We start from the raw sequence: 24,500 nt of genomic DNA on the forward strand, positions 1-24,500 counted from the left end.
TCATTGCTGCCTTCCTAGGCATCTGTAAGTAGTAAGTAGGTTTGTTCAACAGAAGACCACATTTCTGCCATAGAGCTCATCTTACAGATTGAGATGAACACATGGGGTACTTTTGGATCCAAGGGAATAGGTCTGACAAAGAGAAATCCTTTCTTATTACCTGTAAGGACTAAGACAATCAGGCTTCCCTTAAAATGCTCTCAGAGAGATCTTAAAGTTCTCTCTCCACTATCAATCTGTCCTCAAATATCTCATAGTCCTGTGTCACGTACAGCATAAATGCCAAGTAAAGAGATAAAAATACCTCACTTCTAGTCTATTTATAGGCTACTGAAATTTGACTCAGGCTATCAAATAGCATTTCCTGGATCAGCCCAACACATTTAAGCAAAGGCAGGAAATGAGATAGCTGACTTTCTGAGTCACTTATCTACAAACCCAAAAAAGGAGTTCCTGAAATACACTTAGTGCCCCACCTAGACTTTCTTACCCAAAGGAAACTGAAGATAATTATTTCCTTGGCTTCTGGGTTAAAGGATTGTCACTAGAACAATGAGGTGCTTTATATACTATATGGTTACTAGGAATGATAGAGTTTTTCACAAGAGGGGAAAGGACTTAAAGACAAAGGGAAGATGAGGAATGGAAACTCAGACATACAAAATTCGAAAGTTTCTGATATCCTCCCACCCCTAGCCCACAGTTAACAACCACTCATCTGGTCTTAACTCCTTATTTTTTAAAATGAGGAAATACCCAAAGAGGAATGTGAGTTGTCCAAACTCACACAACTTACTGGTGGCAGAGCTAGGACTGAAAACCAGCTCTCTTGAGCCCTTTCCACTGACTAGCAAATAAATCTTCTTGTTATAAGGAGCCTGTCCAACACCTATCCTACCAGAAGTCTCCCCACAAACCTTCCTCAACTTTCTGTCATCACCCACATCATTAACACCACCACACAGTTTATCATCATGACATTTTTGGCAGAGTAATAATTCAATAAACCTTCACTGAGCACCTTTTTTTTTTTTTTTTGCCAAATACTATTCCAGCTAAATCTTGTCCAAGATACAAGGTCCAAGTGATGAGTCATAATATCTGTAATAATAATAATAATAATAATAATAATAATAATAATAATAATAATACCTTCTACCATTTAGTTAGCATTCCCAGCATCCCAGGCACTGACTTGTGCCAAGCACTTAACATGCATAACCTCATATAATACTCACAGACAGCCTTGGGTGTATGTACTATTTTTATTCCCTCTTTAGAGACCAGAAACTGAAACAAGGAGAAATTTAACAACTTCCTGCAAGTCACTACAGGCCATAAGTGGTGAAATCTGGATTTGAATCCAGACAGTCTAGTGCCAGGGCCTTTGATGATAACCACTATATGAGGCATTCTCCATACCTAAGATCAATGTAGAAAGTAGCTTCCTGTTTCTACGCACTCAGTTTCACACAACACTTTTGCTTAGACAGTTTCCCATTAAGAATATCCTTTGAAGTGGCAAGCCTAAAACTATTTCCTGTTTTCAGCCTCACTTGCCCACCTCTTCAAAGCCATGTTACATAATCCCTTCATTCTAAGAGCTGGCTGGGATAATCCTTGCATTATTGGAGAAACTCCAGGTACTTACCAATAATATGGTTTCTCAAGAAATGGACTATCATAGGCAATTATCACAGCTCCTCTTTTTTTCTCCTCTCCACTTTAAAGACATTAATTAAAATCTCTAACACTTCCCTTTCTGTCTGATAATCAAGTACACTAAAAAAAGATAGGAAACTGACAACATAATGCCATTTGCAGCAACATGGATGCTCCTGGAGAATGTCATTCTAAGTGAATTAAGCCAGAAAGAGAAAGAAAAATACCATATGAGATCGCTCATATGTGGAATCTTAAAAAAACCAAACAACCAAACAAACAAAACATAAATACAAAACAGAAACAGACTCATAGACATAGAATACAAACTTGTGGTTGCCAAGAGGGCGGGGGGTGGGAAGGGTTAGACTGGGATTTCAAAATGTAGAATAGATAAACAAGATTATACTGTCTAGCACAGGGAAATATATACAAGATCTTATGGTAGCTCTCAGAGAAAAAAATGTGACAATGAGTTATATATATGTTCATGTATAACTGAAAAATTGTGCTATACACTGAAATTTGATACAACATTGTAAAATGATTATAAATCAATAAAAAATGTTTAAAAAAAAAAAGATAGGTATTCCTGAAACAGCCAGTGGGTCAGGATACAGATTCTACAAGTTGCAAGACAGGAGAGGTTATGGGTGGAACTAAAAGCTAAAAGCAAATTTTGAATCATAGTACGGTGTTGTAAAAGCTGACAGAACTAATCTTCGAGTAAACCAATAGATATAAAGCCGAGGAGCTTTCTATAATACAGGCATAATAGTATAAATATCAACCTGGATTTCAGTCCTGCTTCAACCACTAATGTGCTTGGAGGTAAATTAAAACTCAATTTCCATCTATAAAATGGAGGTAATGACACCAGTCTGGCAGTTTTATGTTTAAGACTAAATGAGGTAATGTATGTGAAAGTGAAAGAGGATAAAAAATTGCTTTATGTACTTGAGAGGGGTTTACTTCTAAGCAAAAACTTGAAAACGACTTGCTCCAGCCTACACATTTGCTCTAACTAATCCAGCAAAATGGACCTGTGCACAGTTCATAACTAGGCACTTATTATTAACCTCTAGATTCCAACACCCTTGTTGATCCATTAGCTACCTTTACTGATTTTTGTCCTAGTAATAATAATTTCTTACACTTGTTTCCTTTTTATAGTTTACAAAGAATGTGTTGAATTATTTTAACAAATCTGCAGGTGTAAAAGGTTGGTATTACATATTTACAATCAGTAAAATTGGATCTTTTGACAACGGGCACAAGACCCCACTTGCTGGCACAACCCAAAGTGAAAGGGAAGGTAAAAGAAGTAAGGAGCAGAAATATGTTTTAAGGCTAATAACTCAGTAACTTACATAATATGGTTTTGTAGAAAAGTTCCTTCTCTACCTCGACAAAGAAAAAAAAAGATTTTTCCAAAGAATCTGAAATGACAACAGGTTCTTGTTTTGTTCATAAAGGCAGTGACCAAGTTGCAAAGACAAACAATTATCTATTAGAAAATGACAAATGGAATTTTGCAATGTCACTAAAGTGGTTTCTTAAAAAAACAACACCTAAAAGAAGTATGGCCGTGTTATTTCTTTTGCCATTGGATAGGGGAAAAAAATCAGTGTTATAAAATGTGATACTTTCTGTTTACATTACTTAAAATATCTAAAAAAAAAAAATCAGTGAAAGCAATTAGAATAGGACTAGGAGAAAAAATGGGAAAACAGAAGAGAAGTAATGCTTGAGAAGAGAAAAATGGAAAAGCAGGGTGATCGCAAAGACTTAAATGTTGTCTATGGGTGAAATGATAAATTTCTATGGTCTTACGTGAGAAGGCATTGACTAGGAGCTCTGGGCTCTAGCACTAATTTTGGCAGGGAATTTAGAAAATAATAATAATAGGGAATATAGTTTATTAAGCACTTACCAGGCATCAAACTCTGTGTCAGATACTTGATATGGATTAGCTCATTTAAGTCTTACAAATGTTGATAGTTACTACTATTATTATCTCAATATTACAAATGAGTTGCTTGAGGCTCAGAAAATTTAAGTAAATTACTCAAGTTCATACAATTTAAGCAAAAAAAGATGTGTATGTCTGATTCTAAAGACTATGCTCTTTTTAACATATGATACTATGTTTCAATCTCACTTTAGTGCAGCGGAATTTCCTCTTATACAAGTTATCCCTGGGATATCATTTTGTTTCATCGGTTAATCTGCTGTGTATCCATCCATGGTTTCAGGATGTGACTCAAAAGCACTGGCTTCCAGAATAACTAATCTTGTTCCAAGGAGACCACCCAACATATGCAAATGCCTAATCATAGTTTTTAGAGAATAGCCAGGACTCAGCATCACAATGAGCACGTCTAGAACCTGTCGGATCTTGAGATCTGACAACATGCTGAGATCAGTACATAGCTCAATAATAGTACAATCAGCCTATGAACTGTTGGCGAGTTGAATCAAGTTTAGATAATAACTAGTAAATAATATTTCCTGCAGTGGAGTAGTTTACAAAGAATGCTGAAGATCACTTTGTGTACTTTCAAACATAAAAGGACTATTCATCAGACAAGACGCACTAGTCAAGAGTAAGTCATTTCCTACCACAAAAACACAAAGAAGTTAGGCACATGCTGAATGATGAAAATCACCATAGACAAATGAAGTACAGATAGAACGTCTTTCTCACAAATACCACTTTAACACCCATTTATACGTATCATGATTATATTTGCATCCTGCCAACATTACACACTAACATTGTTTCTTGATGTTTATGAAATACATTCAATAAATCTCATAAAACATAAGTAATCATCTTATTTCCTAATTCTTTTTTTTTAATCATTTCCTGTATGACATCCTGAGTTCATTCAGCTAGCAAGTATCCTGAAGCACTGTGAAAGCTACAAAATTTGGTTTTGAGCTACCATAGCAAATGACAGGTTTATAGCGTAAGTTCATGAATCAGTTTACACATTTCAGAATCTGCTTCTAATCTGGGCAGATCAGAGTTTTTTAGTTTATAATCCCATCCAATAAACCAACAACAAGCTTTTACAACCCTTTAAAAAAAAATCCCCCAGTCATCAATTTCTTAAAACAGGTCAAATTGTTATTATTTAATATACCTTACATTCGATTCAAATGAAGTCGCAGCTGAAGAGCAACGCAGTATCTTGAAAGGCACCAGTGCTCTGAAACTAGCAAAACAATCTCTTTTGTTCAACACCCTTCTCCTTATTTCCAGATGCTCCCAAATACTTGTTAGCAAGCAAACACTGTGTACCCAAAGCATTCACTTTGCATAACAACTTTAAAAGTAAATAATAGAGTGTGCCCTACCCCCTCCATACTAAGTAAAAGCAATAGAAAATGTGCAATAGCAGATTTTACATTGCTTCAAGGTTATTCTACCAGTACGTTCTTTAATGTCCATAAGGTATAAACTGTAAATACGTGAAAATATGGTATTAGGTAATATATAGTGCCATCAGTTATGGGAAAGAATGTTAATAAAAACATAAATATTTCTATCATTATTCAACGATTATTTCTGGAAACCTTACTACATGCCACGTACTGTTCCAGTCACTGGGGATAAAGCAGTGAACAAGACAAAGAACCTCCTTTCTTGGAACTAACTTTCTGGTGTGGGAGACAGATAATAAACCTATCAGATAATCCAAGGTTGCATAAAGAAAAATAAAGCAGGATAATATGAAAGAGAGTAATGAGGGTTCATTTTAGATAGGGTGGTCAGGGAATGCCTCTCTGAAAAAGTAACCTTGAGGACCTCAACGAAGTGAGGGGGTGAACAAGGTAACGATACAGGTGAAGAAGGTTCCAGGTAGAAGATACAGCACATTTAAAAGCCCTGGGGAGGGAATCAGCTTAGCAGTGCCAGGAATAGCAAGACCAGTAGAATAGGAAACAGAGAAGGTTAGATAATGTCACAAAGATAGGCTGACTGTGGGTCATGGTAGTGAATTTCCGATTTATTTATACTAAAATGTGAAGCAATTGGATAGTTGTGAGTAGAGTGACGTGATATAACCTAGATTTGAAAAGCTACTCTGTATGGAAGGAAACGGTAGAAGCAATAATCCAGGTTAGAGCTGATGGTGACTTGGACCAAGGTGACAGCAGTGAAGATGCTGATAGGATTTTACTGATGGATTGAGCGTGGAGCAGCAGAGAATGATGCTTCCAGTTTTGTCATGGGCAACTGAATAACTGTTTATGGGGCCTTGGGATGATGGACAAGAGTTCAGTTTTGGGTGGTTTAGTTTGAACTGCATAACTAAACATCCAAGGAAAGAAGATGAGTAGGCAGCTGGACACTTGACTCTTGACTCTGGAGATTAGGGGGAGACCAGAGCTATAGATACATATTTGAGAGTCATCAGCATATAGATAATATTTAAAGCTACAGAGTTAAAGTCACCTGGGGTATAGTGTAGGTAACATAAAGAAAAGATGACCAAGGACTGAGATGTGGGACCCTCCAATATATGGAGGCCAAAGAGATGAGAAGGTAGCAACAAAGGACACTAAGGAGAGGCCAAGGAGGTAAAAATACCCAGAGTTTGTAGTGTCCTAGAAACCAAGTGAGGAAAATGTTTCAAGGATAGAATTATTTTCAATGTTGTTTTTCTACATTATTGCATTGTGTGTTCATAGGTTTTATCTCTATTAAATGGTAAGAACAATAAAAGCAGTTTTGCACAAATATTTTTACATTCTGATCATTCAATTCTGCCACTGTAATCTGGAGTCCTGTAAATTTTTGTAATGCTATAAATTCTGTTTAAATTGTGAACTGTTTATTTTCTGCTGAGACTATTGCAAATTTGAGCTTGGGTGGTGGGAGGGGGTTATATTCTTGGGTCCTTTAATTTGTACAGAACACAAAACTTATTTCTCCCTGTAAATTATTTAACACATTGAACATTTAGTTAAATGTTCAAAGAGACAAAGTGTCCCCTAGAACAACAATCTTAATGTTAAAAAAAAATAGTCATTAAAAGATCTGTTGTGATATTTGGTGGATATTTTTCTTTAATTTCAGGTGTCAATTCTGAAATGTACATAGTGTTTCTTTTTTATCTTAAACATTATTTCTAAGTCAAATGGACTGATTTTTCAACATTGTGCCTGCCAGGATAGTCATCTATAAATGTCCAGATGAACCCAAATTGTTGGTCATAATTTTGATCATGCCTCTATTTCATCTTTCTTGAAAAAGGGCGTTACTTTGACAATTAGGATTAACATACTGTGCTGTAGATTAACCTTCAATGAACTATTTTAAATGTTTAAATTAGGTGCCATTTAAATTTATTTTATTACACCATCAATAGCTGATTAAAAAGAAACAACTATTTCTAGTAAAAAAAAATTAATGTTTCAAGTGCTAGACAATGCCAAAAGCCGCTGTTAGGCCAAGTATGATGAGGCCTGAGGATGGTCTACTGAATTTGGCAAACTGGAGATAATCGGTGATGTTGATAAGGGAGTAAGTGGAAAGTCTGAAGCAAAACTCAGATTGAAGTGGGTTCAGGAAAGAATGGAAGGGTGAAAACTGGAGACAATGAATATGAATAACTCTTTTGAGAAGTCTGCTACGAAGGGACATAAGGTACTCTTGCTAGGAGAAAACCACTCGTTTCTTCCATCGTGATAACATGAATGAAGAACATCTCACATAAAGGCTTGACCATGCTGTTCCTTGGACTTCTGTTACACCTGTTTAGTAACAGTGAGTGTTCTTATTTGAGGGATGCAGGCCAGAGTATTTTAGGATTGTACTTATCAAAGGGTACCATACCAATGTAGAATATATTTCTGAGACAATTAGAAACTATCAAAGTTTAGTTTCACCGGTAAATACTTTCCATCTGCTCAAATTGTTTTGTAAAGTTATCTCCATCTTCTCACATTTCCAAAGAAATATTATTTTTTAAAAAACCTGCCATTTCCCCAGACTGTAGAACATCTTTACTTTTTATGTGCAATCTGAGATTTCATTTTTTCTTCTAAATTTGTCTTCTGTAGCAAAAGTCATCAGAAACAACTTTAGCTGTATTTCTATAAAGCATTTTAAAAATCTGGCTGTTGGTATAGAAACACAATTGAAGAACTGAATCAAGGGATACCAGAATTTCTGGTTCTAGTCCCAATTTCAAAATACAGAATGGGAAAAAAAGCCTTGATTGTATTTTGAAAACTTGGAAACTGAGGGATCAAACAATATAACTGCACATGCTCCCAAAGGGTTCCAGTAAGTACATACCTCTAGGCAGGATGATTTGTATTCTGGCTTAGATAGGTAGCCTATTTGAGACTCAGACAGTGGAGGGTCCTATTTCATCCTTCAGGCTCTTATTCCCTCATGTCCCTCTCTCTCGGCCCCCTCTTCTTTTTTTATTCTCTCTACTTTTCTTTTTCCATTTTCTCCCTCTCTTCCTCTTTCTTACTGATGTTTTCACTTTTCCATTAAGTGGAAATAAATATATTTTAGGATCACTGGCTGTCCTTATTTTTAAAATACCTTAGCATTCTCTCTTTTCAATACATTTTAATTAGTTCTTTGGCTTCAGAATATTTTCCATGTGTCACTTGAAGGTTAGACCAGTTTTGTAACCTTTTAAGTTTACTTTTTAAAAGTGCTTATGACAAAAAAATTTTTTTACTTGTATGTGGGCAGAGCTTTATTATTTTTCACTTGAGTGATTGTCCTTCATAAAAATGAATTTCCTGCTTTAAGGGAACTGGTTCTTTATAATTATTTGCTTAAAAGCTCTAAATCCACTTCATAATCTTAAGTGGTAAATCTGCCTTCTCACCCTCTTTCTCACTGTTTTTGATAGCTGCTTTTGAGCCTGGGTTAGATAACGTTTCCTAAATGACTTCAGAATCTTCTTATCAAAATAGAACCTCAGAGTCTCTATTTTTATGGCTGGTGCTTTTGATTGCTTTATTGGTGCTGACATCCATCCATGGATGGACATCCATCCATCCTACGCTGACATAGGCATCCATCCAAATCTTCATTTCACAGACGTTTCCTGAGCATCCATTTTGCACTCAAGGCTGCAGATACGAAAACAAGCAAGACACAGAGTACCCTGCCCTCAAGTTTACTGAAGGAGCAGCAAAAAAAAAAAAAGAAAAGAAAAAGAAGTTACTCACTACGTATCTATTAGGATGGCCAAAATCCAGGACACTGACAACAACAAATGATGACAAGGATGTGGAGCAACAGAAATTCTCATTCATTGCTGGTAAGATGCAAAATGGTACAGCCACTATGGAAGAAAGTTTGGTGGTTTCTTACAAGACTAAGCCTACTTTTACCATGTGATCCAGCAACCATACTCCTTAAATTATTTACCTAAAGGAGTTGAAAATTTATGCTCACACAAAAATATGCACACAAATGTTTATAGCAGCTTTATCCATGACTGCCAAAACTTAGAAGCAACCAAGATGTCCCTCAGTAGGTGAGTGGATAAATAAACTGTGGTACATCCAGACAATAGAACAGTATTCAGTACTAAAAAGAAATGAGCTATCAAGCCATGGAAAGATGTCGAGGAAACTTAAGTACATATTACTAGGTAAAAGAAGTCAATCTGGAAAGGCAATATACATTATGATTCCAACTATATGACATCATGGAAAAGGCAAAACTCTGGGGAGAGTAAAAACATCAGTTGAGGCAGAGGGATGACTAGGCAGAGCACCGAGGATTTTTAGGGCAGTGACAACACTCTGTATGATATTATAATCATGCATACACGTCATTATACATTTGCCCAAACCCATAGACTATACAACACCAAGAATGAACCCTAATGGAAACTATGGACTTTGTGTGATTATGGTGTGTCAATGTAGATTCATCACTTGTAACAAATGTACCGCTCTGATGGAGGACATTGATAATAGGGGTGACTATGCATGTGTGGGGGCAGGAAGTATATGGAAAATCTCTGTACCTTCCTCTTAATTTTGCTAAGAACCTAAAACTACTTCAGAAACTAAAACCTTTAAAAATCAAATTATATAAACTTACAGCTAAATTAATTATAATCTAAGCAAAAATTAATAGACAAAATAGTTACTATAAAATGTGAACCTTCTCTTAGGCTACTGGCAGAAATGTGAATTGGTAAGATCTTTTTTGGAGGTGGTCTGGCTGAGATTACTAGCTGTCCCCTAATATTCATTCTCCTCTCCTTCAGTGGTAATGAAACCCTCATGTTTTAGCTGGGCACATGGCCACACAAAATGAAGGCTACTGTGATATGTGATTAAGTTCTTGCCTAAGATATAAACAGAAGTATTATCTCCAGTCTCTGGGTCATGCCTTTAAAGAGAATGGATCATTTCTCCTCTTCCCCGTTTCCCCTTTCTCTATCCTGCTGCTTAGAACATAGTCCTGGCAGTGAGCCACCTGTGATCAAGCAGATGAGAGAAACACTCTACGTATGGCAGAATGAGTCTGGAGTAGTCCAGGACCTTTGACCTCATGCAGTAAAGCTGCATACTCTTCCTGCAGCCCTGGATTAGCTACCTCCAGACAGTTATATGACAGCAAAATAAACCACTTTCTAACTCAAGGAGAGCCTGAAACCTAATTAGAACAGTATTTAGCATTGTGTATAAAATCCTTTAAAAATTCGTAATCTTTTAAGCCCAAATTTCCAAGTAATCAAAGTATGCACTTTGCTTATACAGTACAACCTCTCATTTTCTACATAGCCTTTGAGTCAGAAGTTCATTCCTTCCAAGGGTTACATTTAAGCTATGTAGCACTTCCTTGGTTAAAGCCTCCAACCTAAGGGGAAAAAAATCATGCTGAACCATCCCACTTCTAAATACTATAACCACAAACTGCTAAAGTGGAAACTTTTCACAGCGACAAAATACAGTGTGACAACAATTCAACGTCCCCCTTTGATACTTCAAAGTCCTTACTGTCCCAAATAAGTGCTAGAGAACTCTCTCTGGCCATCTGGAGATTCTGCTAATATGAGCCGCTCTCAGGTACCACAGCACTTTTTCTACCACCATGAGCTGCTGCCACAGTTTTCTGAATGACGTTCTTTCTGATGGTGCACTTACATATTTTCAGTCTTAGGCTGCTCCACATTTTCCATATGTTGACAGCTCATCCTACATGCTTTGGATATTATCAGAATGCCCTAGGGTTTAAGTTTCCTCTCAATGAATCAGTACTAATTCCATAAATAATGTACACTGTTCTTCCTGCAAAAGCTCCAGATAAAGGAGATGGCTGATTCCATAGTTAGAGACTAATCAGTGCTGGATAAGCAAAGTCAAACATGCCTAGATAAAAGAGAACTACTTGTATAGAATCACACCTATGGAAGCATGGCTTTGTCTTCCTGTGAGCATCCATGGGAGAGTTAGAATGACTAATACTTCCTACCGTCCAACCCTGCTTCGTTCCATAGAAGTGGGCAGGATGCTCTTCAGGAACTCCTAGGCCCTCCTGATTCTCTTGATACTTACTACCAAAAGACAATGAGATACATGTATAAACGTATACAAAACGTATACAAACACAAAATATACTTGGCTTCTACCATCTATCACCATGGCTTATATACAGATGAGAAAACAGATTTTCCCATCATCTCCTTTCATTCTAGCTTATGTTTGTTTGATTGTTTGTTTTAATGTTTTTAAGTACATCCCATGAAACTCCTTATATCTGTCTCCCCTCCCATGCCAGTTCAAATCACCATCATAATTTGCCTGGACGATTGCAATAGTTTCTTGATACATGTGTCTGAATTTACCCTGGCCCTACTCAATTTCCACACTGCAGGCAGAGTGCTTTCCTTCTGTTTTCCAAATGCAAATATGATTATGCAACTTCCCTACTAAAAATTCTTCATGGCTTCCTTTTTATGCTGGGATAAAGATAAAAATGTTTGACTTGGTTCTCAAGGCCCTAAGTATTGTGGCACCTGACTACTTCCACAGATGCTTTTTCTACATTCTCCTATTTTGTGCCCTGTAAACTTACCACAGAGCCTGTGCACGTGCTGTTCCATCTTCCTGGAATATTCGTATATCTTTCTATCCCCCTTTGACAAGTTCACTTCTCCTCATTTTATTTTCTCCATTTTATGCAAGAAACTGAGACACGAAAAGGTTAAATAACTGACCCAAGATCACACAGACAGTAAGGAGGAGGAAGCAGTATTCCAGCCCAATCAGTCTGATTCTAGAACCTTTGCTTTTAGCTCATAATATACTGCCCCTGGAAACTTCCGTTCAAAGTAGTTAGAATTTAAAGTTATACATTTATCATTGTTATTATTTGAATAATATCCATCAACTTTGGTTAATTGTAAGGTTCATGAGAGCAGAAATGGCCTCTGCTTTTGTGTTATTATAATGTCTGTCACAGAGTAGGCAATAAATGTCTGATGAATGAATGAATAAACTGGCATGACTTTAAGACTCTGAATGAGTTATTTCCAGAAATCTTCTCATTTTGGAAAGCTGACAGACCCCTGATTCAAAACAAAGTTACCAGTGCTCCATCATCTTGGTATTATCTTGGTATCTTGATAATTCCACAATATCAGTCACCAATAATATTTTTAAGCTATGTAAATAATAAATCTGTACTTATCAAAGAAAGGCCTGGAGAAGAAAGTATATCTTCCCTAGAACAGTGACAAATTCCATTTATACAAATTTTCTTAAAATATCTATGTAATCTTTCAATACATGATTTCAAAACACTGATGACTGATGTAATTCAGTTTTGTTTCAAAGAATATGAATACACATGGGGATTACTAATATTCAGAACATTAATGTGACTTATCATCATCTCCCTTTCTTCTATTTCCAGTACCAAACGGTAGCATGATTTCCAAAGCAGTGTCCTAAACCAGAAACAGATGAGTCATCCTAGATTCCTTTCTCTTATTTATCTTCAACCATCATTTCATACCCACATACATCACGGATTCCCTTCTCTAAATACCTTGGTGATCCATCCATATCACTTCATCTTCACTGTCATGACCCTAATCCTAATCATCACCATCTCTTGACTGATGAACTACAATGACCTCCTGATGCATTTTCCACCTTACAATAAGTCAGATGCAGGCCATTTTCAATGTTGTAGCCAGTGTGACCTTTTCAAAACACAAATATGTCCATTCAAACTCCTTCACTGGTTTCTCATTGCTCTACAGGATAATTTATAATAGCTCACAATTCAGTATGCTTACAGTGGGCCATGTGCTTTTATATACACTTCACTGTATTGATTCACTTAATCCTCACCACAGCATTATGAGATAGGTACTATGTCATCCTGTTTTACCAATAAGGAAACTGAGGCAAAGAAAAGCTAAATGATTATCCCAGGGTCCCACAGGCAGTAAGTGATGGAACCAGATTCAGAGCCAGGCAAGCATTGCTCCAGAGTTTGTGCCCTAACCTCTGTGCAGTATTGCCTCCCATAAAATAAAGTACAAACTCTAACATAGCAATCAACACTTTTTATTATCTGGACCTTACCAACACTTTCAGTCTCATCTCCTACCTCCAGATCTTAAACCTGAGGGTAATAAATGATACTGACAGGAGGAAGACATATCATGGAAACTAGTGAAGCAGAAGATTTCAAGGAAAAAGTATTCAAAAGCCAAGTGCCTCACATGCCAAACAAGGGAAAGCATACGGAGGAGTAAAGCAAGAACTGAAATGTATCTGTTGCACTTGGAAATAACAAGTAATTGGTGGCCTTGGTAAATGTATGTGGTAAATGGTAAATGTAAATGGTAAATATATGTGTGGACCCACTTTTTACTGAAGTTTGATTGTACAAGGAAGGGTGAAGAAAAAGGTCTTTTTTTTTTTTTTCCCTTTGCTGAGAAAAGAACTCATAGAGAGGAAGAGGTTAAAAATACAGAAGAGAAAGTTGATAATTATGTAAAAAGTTATCCCTGAAAAAGCAAGAGGAAGGCATGGAATCTAAAACAAAGGTGGGGAGATTGAACTTGGATTGACAGAGGGCTACTTTTTCCTCTGAGACAGGCCAAAAGCATAGGTAAAGATACAAATCAATGTGTGCACAAAAGATGGTGAGGTAGGTGGAGAAGAGGTTCAGACACACCTGATGGCTCTTATTTTCCATGTGAAATAGGAGGCAAATCCACCTCCTGAGAATAAATGTGTAGTAGCTGAGTAGGAGGCTTAAAAAGAGAGGAGAAAGTTTGCAAAAGCCAACCAAGTGGGTATAAAAGAGCTGAAGGAAATCCAGAAGAACCTGAATAAGGACATGTAGAAGGATGACCTGGTTAGCTCCTATTCATTTTTCAGATCTCCGCTCAGATGTCACTTGCTCAGAGAAGCTGAAGTGAAGCCTCTCAGAGCACTGATCACCTTTCCTTTAAAGACTTATAATGGTTTTAAACTTATATTAATTTGTGAGATTACCTGATTAATTTCTACTCTATTAGACTATAAACTCAGTGAGGTCAGGGATTATTGCTCACCACTGTATCCTTTCACCATCAGTTCCCACCTCTAAAATGTGAAGAACATTAATCCTTCTTTACATGACTAGGATATGGATATAGTTAGGTTAGCACAAAACTAGAATTTAAGCTATAAGAAAGCAGGAACTTCAAATTGTTCACTGTTGGACCCTCAGTGCCTAGCACAGTGAATGACGCATAGTGGATGCTCAATACTTACCTAGATGAATGGAACTGATAAGGCAGGACACCAAGTCTCCTGACTTCCTGACTTCCACTCCAATGTTCTTCCCTCTTTACCACAACTACCCATAGTAGCTGCTTAATATATTATTATTATTGTAATAAGGGGCTCTGAATATGCATTATTATCTCTGTTTTACTCAAGAAGAAAGTGAAGCTCTGAGAGATTAAGTATCACATGCAAATTAAACAGCTAGGACATGGTAGAATCAGAATTCAAATCCAGGTCTTCCTGGGTCCTAAATCTGAGCTCTTTCTCCAATTCCATACTGCCTGCTAAGGTATTAAATAATAGAAGATTTAACACATGAACCCTCCTAAGGTTATGTGCATTTGAAAGTCCTCCCAACCTCCTCACTGGAAAAGAAAAACAAAAGAAGCAAAGTAATGATTTTAGTGGTAAAATATCACGCAAAATGACTGTGACAAGCCATTGAAGGTGATATTTGTGGGCAGGCACCTGTCAATGGTTTCTCAAAATCATACGATGTAGGCAGCTGCCTACCTACTCTATGACTCTGTACATAATCCATCTTCTCAGTATAAGTCTTGGTCCCATAGTGAGAATGGAAGACATAATTCAAACCTTCTCAGCATTGCCTCCACAAGACCATAAAAGCAGCATGAAATAATGGAAAGAGCACAGACATTGCAGCCACACAGATCTGGGCAAGACACTTCGCCTCTCTGTACCTTAATTTTCTTATCTATAAAACGAAGGCAGTAATACTTGGGGTCTAGGGAATGATTCAGTGGGATAGTGCACATTAAATGTCTGCAGTATAGTGGCAAAATAACCCAATTGTTATTAGCTGCCTTCCGCTTCTCCCATATCCAGGAGCCACCTCCTATTAATTCTTTGAAGACACTCTGAAAAATACATCAAAAGGAACTAGCAACCTACCCATGCCCACTCTTCCAGTTGTAGCAAAATACAGGTGATATTTCTCTAGTTTTCAAAAAATACCCCCTCAAAGCAGCTTTTTGTTTACAAGCAAGGTCTTGGTACTTAAAAAAAAAAAAAAAGAAAAGAAAAGAAAAAGACAAGAATCCCATAGTTGTTTAATCCTACTGATTAATCATTTTTAACATTTCTATTGCTTTTCACATTAGGCAGAGTCAGGACATCTGGCTTATTTTACAGATGAGGAAATTAAGATGGAGAGGAGGTGGTGTTACGGAAACGACAGGCCAGTCAAGAAACAAGCACCACTCGGAGGGTTGGAGTACTCAGATGTATTACGCCGGCGGGCTCAGAGGGGCTTCTGCTCCGAAGCTCTGAGCACCTTCAAGATGTGCACATGAGGTTTTATAGGGTAAAGTACAAGCTTGGGGTATTCGGCCAATAGGCATGGAACAGCTTTAGCAGCATCATCATCACAAAAGTGGAGGCGGGAGGCAGCAAACCAACATTCCAAAGCCAGATATGTATCTTTGAAAATCCAGCTGGCTAGCAAAAGCACATAAACAGCAAACCAACACTAATTAACCTAGATTTACAAGTTAGTCTAGCAGAACTCAGATCAGTATTCCAATACTTAGACTTGTTAGCCCAGCCCAGCCTCTCCTTCACATTCCTAGACTTATGAGTTATCTTGTCAGACCAGCCCGGTTTTTCCTTCACAGTGGGATGTCCAACCCTAGGTCACAGGGTTATAGCGAGAAGATGTAGAACTGAAAACCAGATCTCTTAGTCATTAGTTTATTATTCAGTAATAATAAAATAACAATAATTTAAAAAAAATCCATGCAATTTACTTAAGACTTGAATTTTATAAAAATTCTATATTTTAATAAAAGTTCGGTCAAAAACAGCTAATAAATACCCTGTATTCACGTTCTGGTTTTATATATCCTCCTTTTATATATTAAAAAAAGAAAACTAAATGTAGAAGCATCCAAAATGAGTGCAGTATATAAAAGTGATGGTCAGATTTAACTGTTAACTATGTAATCTCTCAAAGGAAAATAAGCATCAAATGTATAAAATGCTAGTTCATTTCAGAGTAAAAACAGTGAAAGTTGGAATTTTTATTTAAAAAACCCTCCTATATGTGTAACTATAATAGACAAATAAATGGAATCACCATATATAGAGGTATGCATGTTCTATAAATTAAATCAAAACATCATATATATAATATATGTATGTGTATATATATATATATATATATATATATATATACGTAAATCATTCATTTTAGAGAAGCTATATGGTTATTTCTGAGCTTAAGAGAGAAAGTTACTGCAAAGTGGAAGATTCTCATTTATAGAAAAAAAAATCACATAAACAATAGTCTCAGAAAACCTCTTAACTCTAAAATGCAACTATCCTTACCATTTCTATAGGACCAGTTTTGCTTATAAGAGGTATGATTTTTACAGAAAATACAGGCTAATAAGAAAACAACAATAAAATTTAAAATCAATAATGTTACTTACAGTGATTATCCAACACCTATTAATTAGCTTCATGCAAAAAGTTGCAATATTTCCCCAAATTATGTCAATTCACACAATTTTTGCCACAAAAGAGATCTATGAGCCCATTTGAAAAGAGGTGAAGAAAGTGAAACAAATAATTATTCAAAACTACTTAGCTCCAATCCCTAAAACTCTCTCCTGCAAATTTAAGTTCCAGACTTACTATAAGTGAATAATGTGTCCAGTCATAATCAAATTCTTCTTGAATAACAGTGAAATCTGTCTCAATGAACAGCTTCTTAGCTTAATGGATTTTAAATGGCCTTAGAACTGAAGTCTTTAGTTTACATAGGAGGGGCTCTGTTTTATCCACCGAACATACCAGCAGGAGGAAATTTGCATTCGAAACAGGTCAGCATTTCAGAAGATTCAGAGGAAATCACAAAGTTCATCTGAGTGATGTTCTTTCCCTTTTAATTAATTCCTGATAGGGCATTTCAGTCTGCTAATGTTATTTTACTATGTGACTCACCACATCAGGAATCAGAAGATAATCCAAAGGTAAGTATGTGTTGCCAGAACTATGTTGTTCCCTCAGAGTGCAATATCTAAAGCACGTCACTGTCTTGAGTTTCAAATACCTTACAGTATGAAAAGAGCCAAAAATAGACAAGGAATCCAGAAACCTGGAATCTACCCTAGGCTCTCCTTCCCACAGTGAGGTGATCATCGGCAATTTCCTTAACTTCTTTGGGCCTCAGTTTAAAAAAATTTATTGAATGGAACCTCAGAAGTCATCTAGTCTAACTTTCAATTCCAAGCAAAAATCGATTCTGCATTTTCCTTCAGAAATGGTCAGTTTCTCATCTGTAAAATTAGCAGTTAGAACTAGATGATGTCTAAGGTTTCCCTGATTTCTAAAGCCCTTGGTGTTGTAATTAAAATTCAGTAAGTGTCATTTATATTTTTTCCTGTTGAAAGTTTATCAAATGGTTCTTTACATAACCAAACAAAATTTTATTTTGGCTCAGATAAAATTAAAGAAAGAAACTCAGATCATCACCAAATTGTCCCTTATCTTTTAAGTCTCCGGAATTTTTAATCCACCCCTGATTTAATCTCCATGACCTGGAGCTATGCAAAGCCATAAGAAGCCAGGATACTTTTGATGCTTTTCTAAAGTAGATGAAATGATGACAGTGATTTATTTAAAAATAAGAATGAATTGAGACTGGATCCAGTCTATATACCATCTAACATTCCAATGGGTAAAAAATATTTTCCTTGCTTTGAAACACAGGTTCAGACTTAACTTCTCTCAGATACCAAAGATATATTTCACACTAAATGTATGAATAAACAAAAAGCAAAGAGTCTGAATTCAGAGGGGATCATGGATTATGGTATTCTCTCCACTATTAACTTTATGTTTTATCAAAGGTTTTTTTTTTTTTTTTTTGCCTTTTTATTTATTTGCATAGTTAATGCCTCTCCCCTAAATTGAAGTTTGAAGGTGTGAAGAAACTGAGAATTGTTTAGAGTTTGGTATCTGCTTTTCAGATGTCAGCTAGTTTGGCTTTTTCACAATCACTGTTGTCAGAAATTATTTATCAGGCCTACGTGAGGAATTTTATAATCAGAATTTGCTGACATGATGTTAAGAAAAATGAGATCTAGATTCAAAATCTTCTTTCCTTCCCCTGTGATTACAGTTACAATTAACTCATTTATCTTCTTCTATTTAAAAAAAAAAAAAAAACTGTCCAGAAAGTTTTCTCCAAGCTTCCTGTTTCCTCCAAATCTTCTGGTCCTTACAAATATTTTATTATACTATACTTTATAGTATAATGGAGTACAGTTCAAAGAAATAGAAGTATAATAATATCTTGGAATAACACAGTGCATTTATTTGTAGACATGCAAACGATAAATTAAATACAGTAGTATCCCCTGGTTCCTGTGGGGGATTAGATCCAGGCTCCCCCCACCGATACCAAAATCCATGGATGCTCAAGTTCCTTATATAAAATGGTGTAGTAAGTCGGCCCTCCTTATCAGTGGATGCAGAACCCACAGATACGGAGGGCTGACTGCATAGTTAATAAAATGCAGTTGGAAACAATAATGTACCATGTCTCAGATGTTTAAGTTGATTAGACATGAACTGCTACTTTGACTTGATAGCTTAATCAGTGAAACCATAGGCTTAGATTTGTCCTTGGTGTGAAGAGAAAGACACTAAAAAGACAACTCATTTTAATATACCGGAAGTCCTATTTGATGGCTTTCTAGTGACATCAATAGAAGTTGCCAGTGATATCTGTGTGCTTGTACCTTAGTACTCATTACTCTACCCCAGATATAAGGCATGTCGCAACTGCTAAGAAAAAGAGAATTTGGGAGTAAACCTGATTGGTGTAGAGAAAGGAGACTGGAAAAAACTAGTTAGAGTCTCCCCCTAGCTGGAAGCTCGTCTACGCCAAAATCAAGAAAGGGTATAAACCCACACTGATGCAGGCCAGGGTCAGTGTGACCCAAGGGACATGAAATGAAGAGGTTCATCAAGCCTCAGGCTAGGGAAGTTTCTAAGAACAGTTGAGGTCATGTTCTTCTGAGATAATTGGGCAAGATGATACATATGATTCTGCAAGCAATCAACAGTCAGTCCCTGGAAGAGGGCCAGCAGAAACTAGGCAAAAAATTAAGGCCTGGGCCCCAATTTCAACAGAGACACAGAGGAAGAACTGAGCTTCCAGACTGCATCCCAAGTCCAATGAAAGAGCCAATAGCAGAGGGTAGGGTAAGAGATAAAAGCTAAAGCCTGATGCTTACAAACTTTCCCAGGGGCCCAGATCAATTTCAGAGGCATAGCACACACTAGGCTATTTCCAGACTTCCACCTGCTAAAAAAGAATGATTTTCATTGGGCCAGAGCTATGTCAGAACTGAGACTTAGGCTGACACCGAGAAGTGAAGCCATGATGGGCCTAAGGTAGACAAGTACTATCCCTGGGCTCTTTAGCAGGAACATATATTTTACTTTATTTTATCCATTATCCTCCTGAGATAGCTAAGTAGATATTTCAGTTTTACAAATGGATATCACTCAAGTTTCAATAGGTTGAATTACTTTCCAGAAGTCAAAAATTCAAAAGAACTAAAACCTAGGTAGACCAGACACCTCGTGCAGAGCTCTTCCTGAAGAGTCACACTACTGCTGGGGTTCTTCCTGATATCTCAACAGGTAAAATAGTTGACTGGCAGGGACTGAGATATCTCTTTCATTGTGTAAAGCTGTTAACTATCAAAACAGGAAATGGGTATTACTGAACTGCTGTTCAAGTGAGGTAATCAGCAAAGGCATTATCTAATGTCCCAAAGTGTTATTTCCTTTGTAATGTTAAAAGACATTAAATAACCATGAACAGGAAAAATATTTTTTAAATAAATAAAAATAACCATTGACTATTTAGTTTATATGTATACACATGGTACTTTAAAAAATTCTCTGAATTTGAGAACAGTTTTTAAACTTTCAGGCAAATGTCAAACTTACTTGGTGTTGTGGGGATTTTTGAAAGTCTTAACATTACAGAAAATTGATTTCAAAAGTTATTTTGTAGAGTTGACGTATATTCAGAAAAGCAGTGTCCTATAAAGAACACACGCCGTAAGACAGAGGACATCTAGACTGCCTGCGTTCCTCCAAATCCAATTTTAAATTTATGAACTCTGAATTCCCCTCCAGATGACCACAGATTCAACAGCAGGACACCAGAGCTGAGATTCTCAGGAAATCCACATGAGTTGGGAAATACAGTTAGCAACATCATGATCCACGATCCAGTCCCCAGACTAACACCAAACACACTTAAACACAGACCCACGGACTGTCGAAGGCAAGCGGGGCCAGCCTCTGCTTTCTACTCACTCACATTCATTCAAAGGTTTTATAGAGCAATCATGTGCCAAGCACTGCACTAGATGCTGGCGGTACAAAGGTGAGTTAGGTACTATCTCATGTAGCTCACATTCTAGTTAGAGGGATAGAAACTAGAAACTATTGGTAATTACAATACCGTGTGATAAGAACAGTACACTATGATAGAATCATTGGCAGCTAAGGTTGCTCAGAGGAGAGAACAACTCATTCTACCTGTGCTGTAGTGAAAAAGGTATCTTCAGGCAGAGATGGGTCGGGGAGCCACTGCCACTCTTGATACATTTGGTCTTTGTCCCAGTTCCTAGCACATCACCAATGATTTAATCAATCATGCCTTAGTAACAAGACTTCCAAAATATATATATGTACATATATATGTGTGTGTGTGTGTGTATAAAATTAAAGTACAGTTGATTTATAATGTTAGTTTCTGGGGTGTGTGTGTATACTTCAATTTTTTTAAAGTATAATTGATATTACTTAATGTGTTATTCTTCCCAAAGGCATTTGCACATGGAATCCAAAAATCAAAGAATGTATAAATTCCAAAGAAAAAGATGTTATTGCTGTTTCAGATATAGTGATAGGACAGAGGTTTCTGGTCTTGATTTTATTTTGTTTTTATCTCCCTTTAAATCTCAGCATGCCAACAATTGCCTACTCTGTTATTCCTTTAAGTTTAGCCCTGACTCTTAAGCTTTCACATGTCTAGTTTCTCCCCTTAGTATGTGATTTCCTTAATAGCAGGAAGTGTGCCTTACTTGCCTCTATAAATCCAGTTCCTAGAGTATTGCAGATGTTCAATAGATATGTCCTGACTACTTCTAACGAAGGTAACCAAAATAGCCATATTTCCTCCCTTAAAAAAAAATTCTTCCACACAGCTTTATTCTACTAATGCAAATAACTAAGCGACAAAAATAATAATGACAGAACAGTTTGATGATGTTGATTTAAATTGCTGGTCAGGAAGTATGTTTAATGATTATGTTCTTTGGTCCTCATAATAACCCCATGATGTATATACTACTACTGATATTCCCATTTTATAGAAAAGATAACTGAGGCTCAGAGAAGTTAAAAAACTTTTCCAAGGTCTCACATTTAGGAAACAGTTGAAATAGGGATTTGAACCCAGGATTGCTCAACTTCAAAAGACACTTTCTTACTGCAATGTAGTCTGCCATATTATCTTCCAGGAATGACCTGGCAATGTATAGGGTGGCAAGGGGGAAAAAATCAACTTGGATTTAAGAATGAGGTACAGATAATTAAGCCAATCTAAAGTACATGTTATGAGTTGCCAAGTCAATATAAATTATATCATGCTTGTGAGAAACTCTTGTTGGTTTTCTGATAAATGAACACCCTCACATTGAAAATCTGTACATGGGGATATTTTTAATCTGGTCTGAACCTTGGCACAGTCCCCAAAAGCTGAAGAAAACTGCTTTTGAAATGATCATAAGAGAGATTGCTATTTTATATAAATGTTATAGAGAACACTGGAAGGAAACAGCATAGACATGAAATAGACTTCACAAGATCAGTTTGAATATAGTATATTATCTGCTCTCAAGCATTTTATTCATCAATTATTTCTAAATTTCTTATTGTTTAAGAATATTCAAATATACATAAAAGTAGAAATAGTACAATGAAATTGCATTTACCCATTATCTAGATTCAACAATTATCAAGATAAAATTTTTATTAATCATATCATGAGAACTGATATTCCTACTCTCAAGGATAAGAAAGTATCCTGTTCACGTTATCATGTTCACTGCTGAAGTGCTGAAACAAATCTAAAAATTCTAGCCTATTTCCCTCTTACAGCCAAGTAAACCAAGGCCCTGAAAGCAGGGATGATCTAATCAAGGTCATTTAGTAACAGCCTATATAAAAATCAGTTCCCACTATATCACACTGCTATTTAGTATTAAATACTCTTTAATTTATTTGAATCTTTTGAAAAATAATTGATTAAACATGGTAAAAAGCCTTTTTTCCATAAATGTATTAAAGCAGACTAGGCCATTCTCCAGATGAGTCTTTTCTACCTAAATTTTTTTCTAGGAATACAAGTTACAAAACAACTCTCCCATATCTCCTTTAACATCTAAATGTGTTATACAATAAACAGTTTTTCAATCAAAAGAGTTCATAGAAACAATCATATAGAATTTCACCATAACATCACAATCTTTCCTGATTTGTCTCTTGATAATACTGAGACAGGAACAAACACGTAATGAAGTTGTTAATGAACTATTAACAGGAAACCAGAGCATACACATGTGTATCCTTGGATTGAGCCTTAATAAAATTAGGAAGTTAAGTCCCAGCTGGAGACTGGATAAACAGCAGAAAATTCCTAACAGCCAGGGTACAGCATCATTTTAGCAGAAATAAAGATCAACAATGCATAGTAATTCTCTCAAGTTGTCATTCTATTAGTGGTGTGTGGGTTTTAAAATGATTAAACAGTTGTTACACTCAGTTTCAAAACCATCTCATCTATTAATCTTTGCATTTAATTTAGAAGAAAACCACAGATTTTATGGATCAGATTTACTGCATATTAACATTTGACTTCCAAGTGGCTGTATCACCTAAACAGAGAACAGCTGGATCTTTTACACCAATATTGAGATGGTCTTGTGAACTATATTTTAGATTGGTAGCATATCTTTGAAGAGATGTTTTCTTTCTTTCCTCAGACTATGACCTACTTTCTCCCTAGATTACTGCCATTTAGTGATTGATTCGTTCAGTCACTCAGTCTTGTACTCAACAAATAATTGAGTTCTGTTCTAGGCAATCAGGATACAGCAGTGAATGAACAAATTCCTGCCCTCACTGAACTTACATTCCAGTAATGGAGATAGACCATAATAAATAAACAAGCAAAAGTATTAGGTAATGATAAATGCCATAAAAAAGAGGCAGGATAAGAGGCTAAACAGTGACGGGTGGAGTAAGGAAACAAGGCTGTTTTAGAAAGGATGATCAGTAAGGCCCTCACTGAGGAAGGATCTGGATAAAAGGATGGAGGCAGTTAGGAAGATAACCAAATAGAGAGTATTTCAGGCAGATGGAATAGCAAGTGCAATGGCCCTGAAGACTAGTGGGTTTTGACAAGGAAGCCTCTGTTGCTGGAGCAGAGTAAGCAAGGAAGAAAGTGGGAAAAGGAAATGTCACACACGAAGAGGGGACAGTTTGTGTTGTGCCCAGTAGGGCATTTCAGACTTTGGCTTTTGTTCTCAGTGAGATGAAAAGCCATCAAACGGTTCTGACCCGGGAGTATATGAAATTAGTTATGTCTTAGAGACAACTCCAGTTGCTGAGTAGACAATAAACTGGATGGGTATGAAAAGGAAGTAGCTCTCTAGCAATTTTCTAGCCAATACATTTTCGCAAGTTTCTAACAAAGAGATGATGACAGCTTGCACATGATGATGGGAAGTGCCCTATTCTGAATATATTTTGAAGGTAGGACTCATGTGATTTTCTAAAGGATTAGATGTGAAAGAGAGGGTAATCAAAAATGACACCAAGATTCTAATAAATCGCGGTGCCACGTATTGAAAGGAGGCACACTGAGGGAGGTGCAGGCTTGCTGTGGGAATAAAGAATTCAGTTTTGGACATGATAACTTTGAG

General features: G+C 36.5%; 1 protein-coding gene across 3 annotated transcripts in view; it reads right to left on the minus strand.

Moving 5' to 3' along the window:
• The window catches only part of IL13RA2 (interleukin 13 receptor subunit alpha 2), a 69,519-nt gene that overhangs the window by 15,780 nt on the left and 29,239 nt on the right, over window positions 1-24,500 (minus strand). Inside the window, exon 1 of one of the 3 annotated variants that reach the window (XM_074358906.1) lies at window positions 17,425-17,443. The exons of 1 other annotated variant lie outside the window; for it this stretch is intronic. The gene's annotated coding sequence lies outside the window, so the exon portion shown is untranslated. Of the gene's footprint in view, window positions 1-17,115; window positions 17,271-17,424; window positions 17,444-24,500 lie in introns of those variants that run through there. One more of the 3 variants, XM_045518001.2, reaches the window with a different exon arrangement.

This window comes from Camelus bactrianus, chromosome X, assembly GCF_048773025.1.
Source record: "Camelus bactrianus isolate YW-2024 breed Bactrian camel chromosome X, ASM4877302v1, whole genome shotgun sequence".
Classification (NCBI taxonomy): Eukaryota; Metazoa; Chordata; class Mammalia; order Artiodactyla; family Camelidae; genus Camelus; species Camelus bactrianus.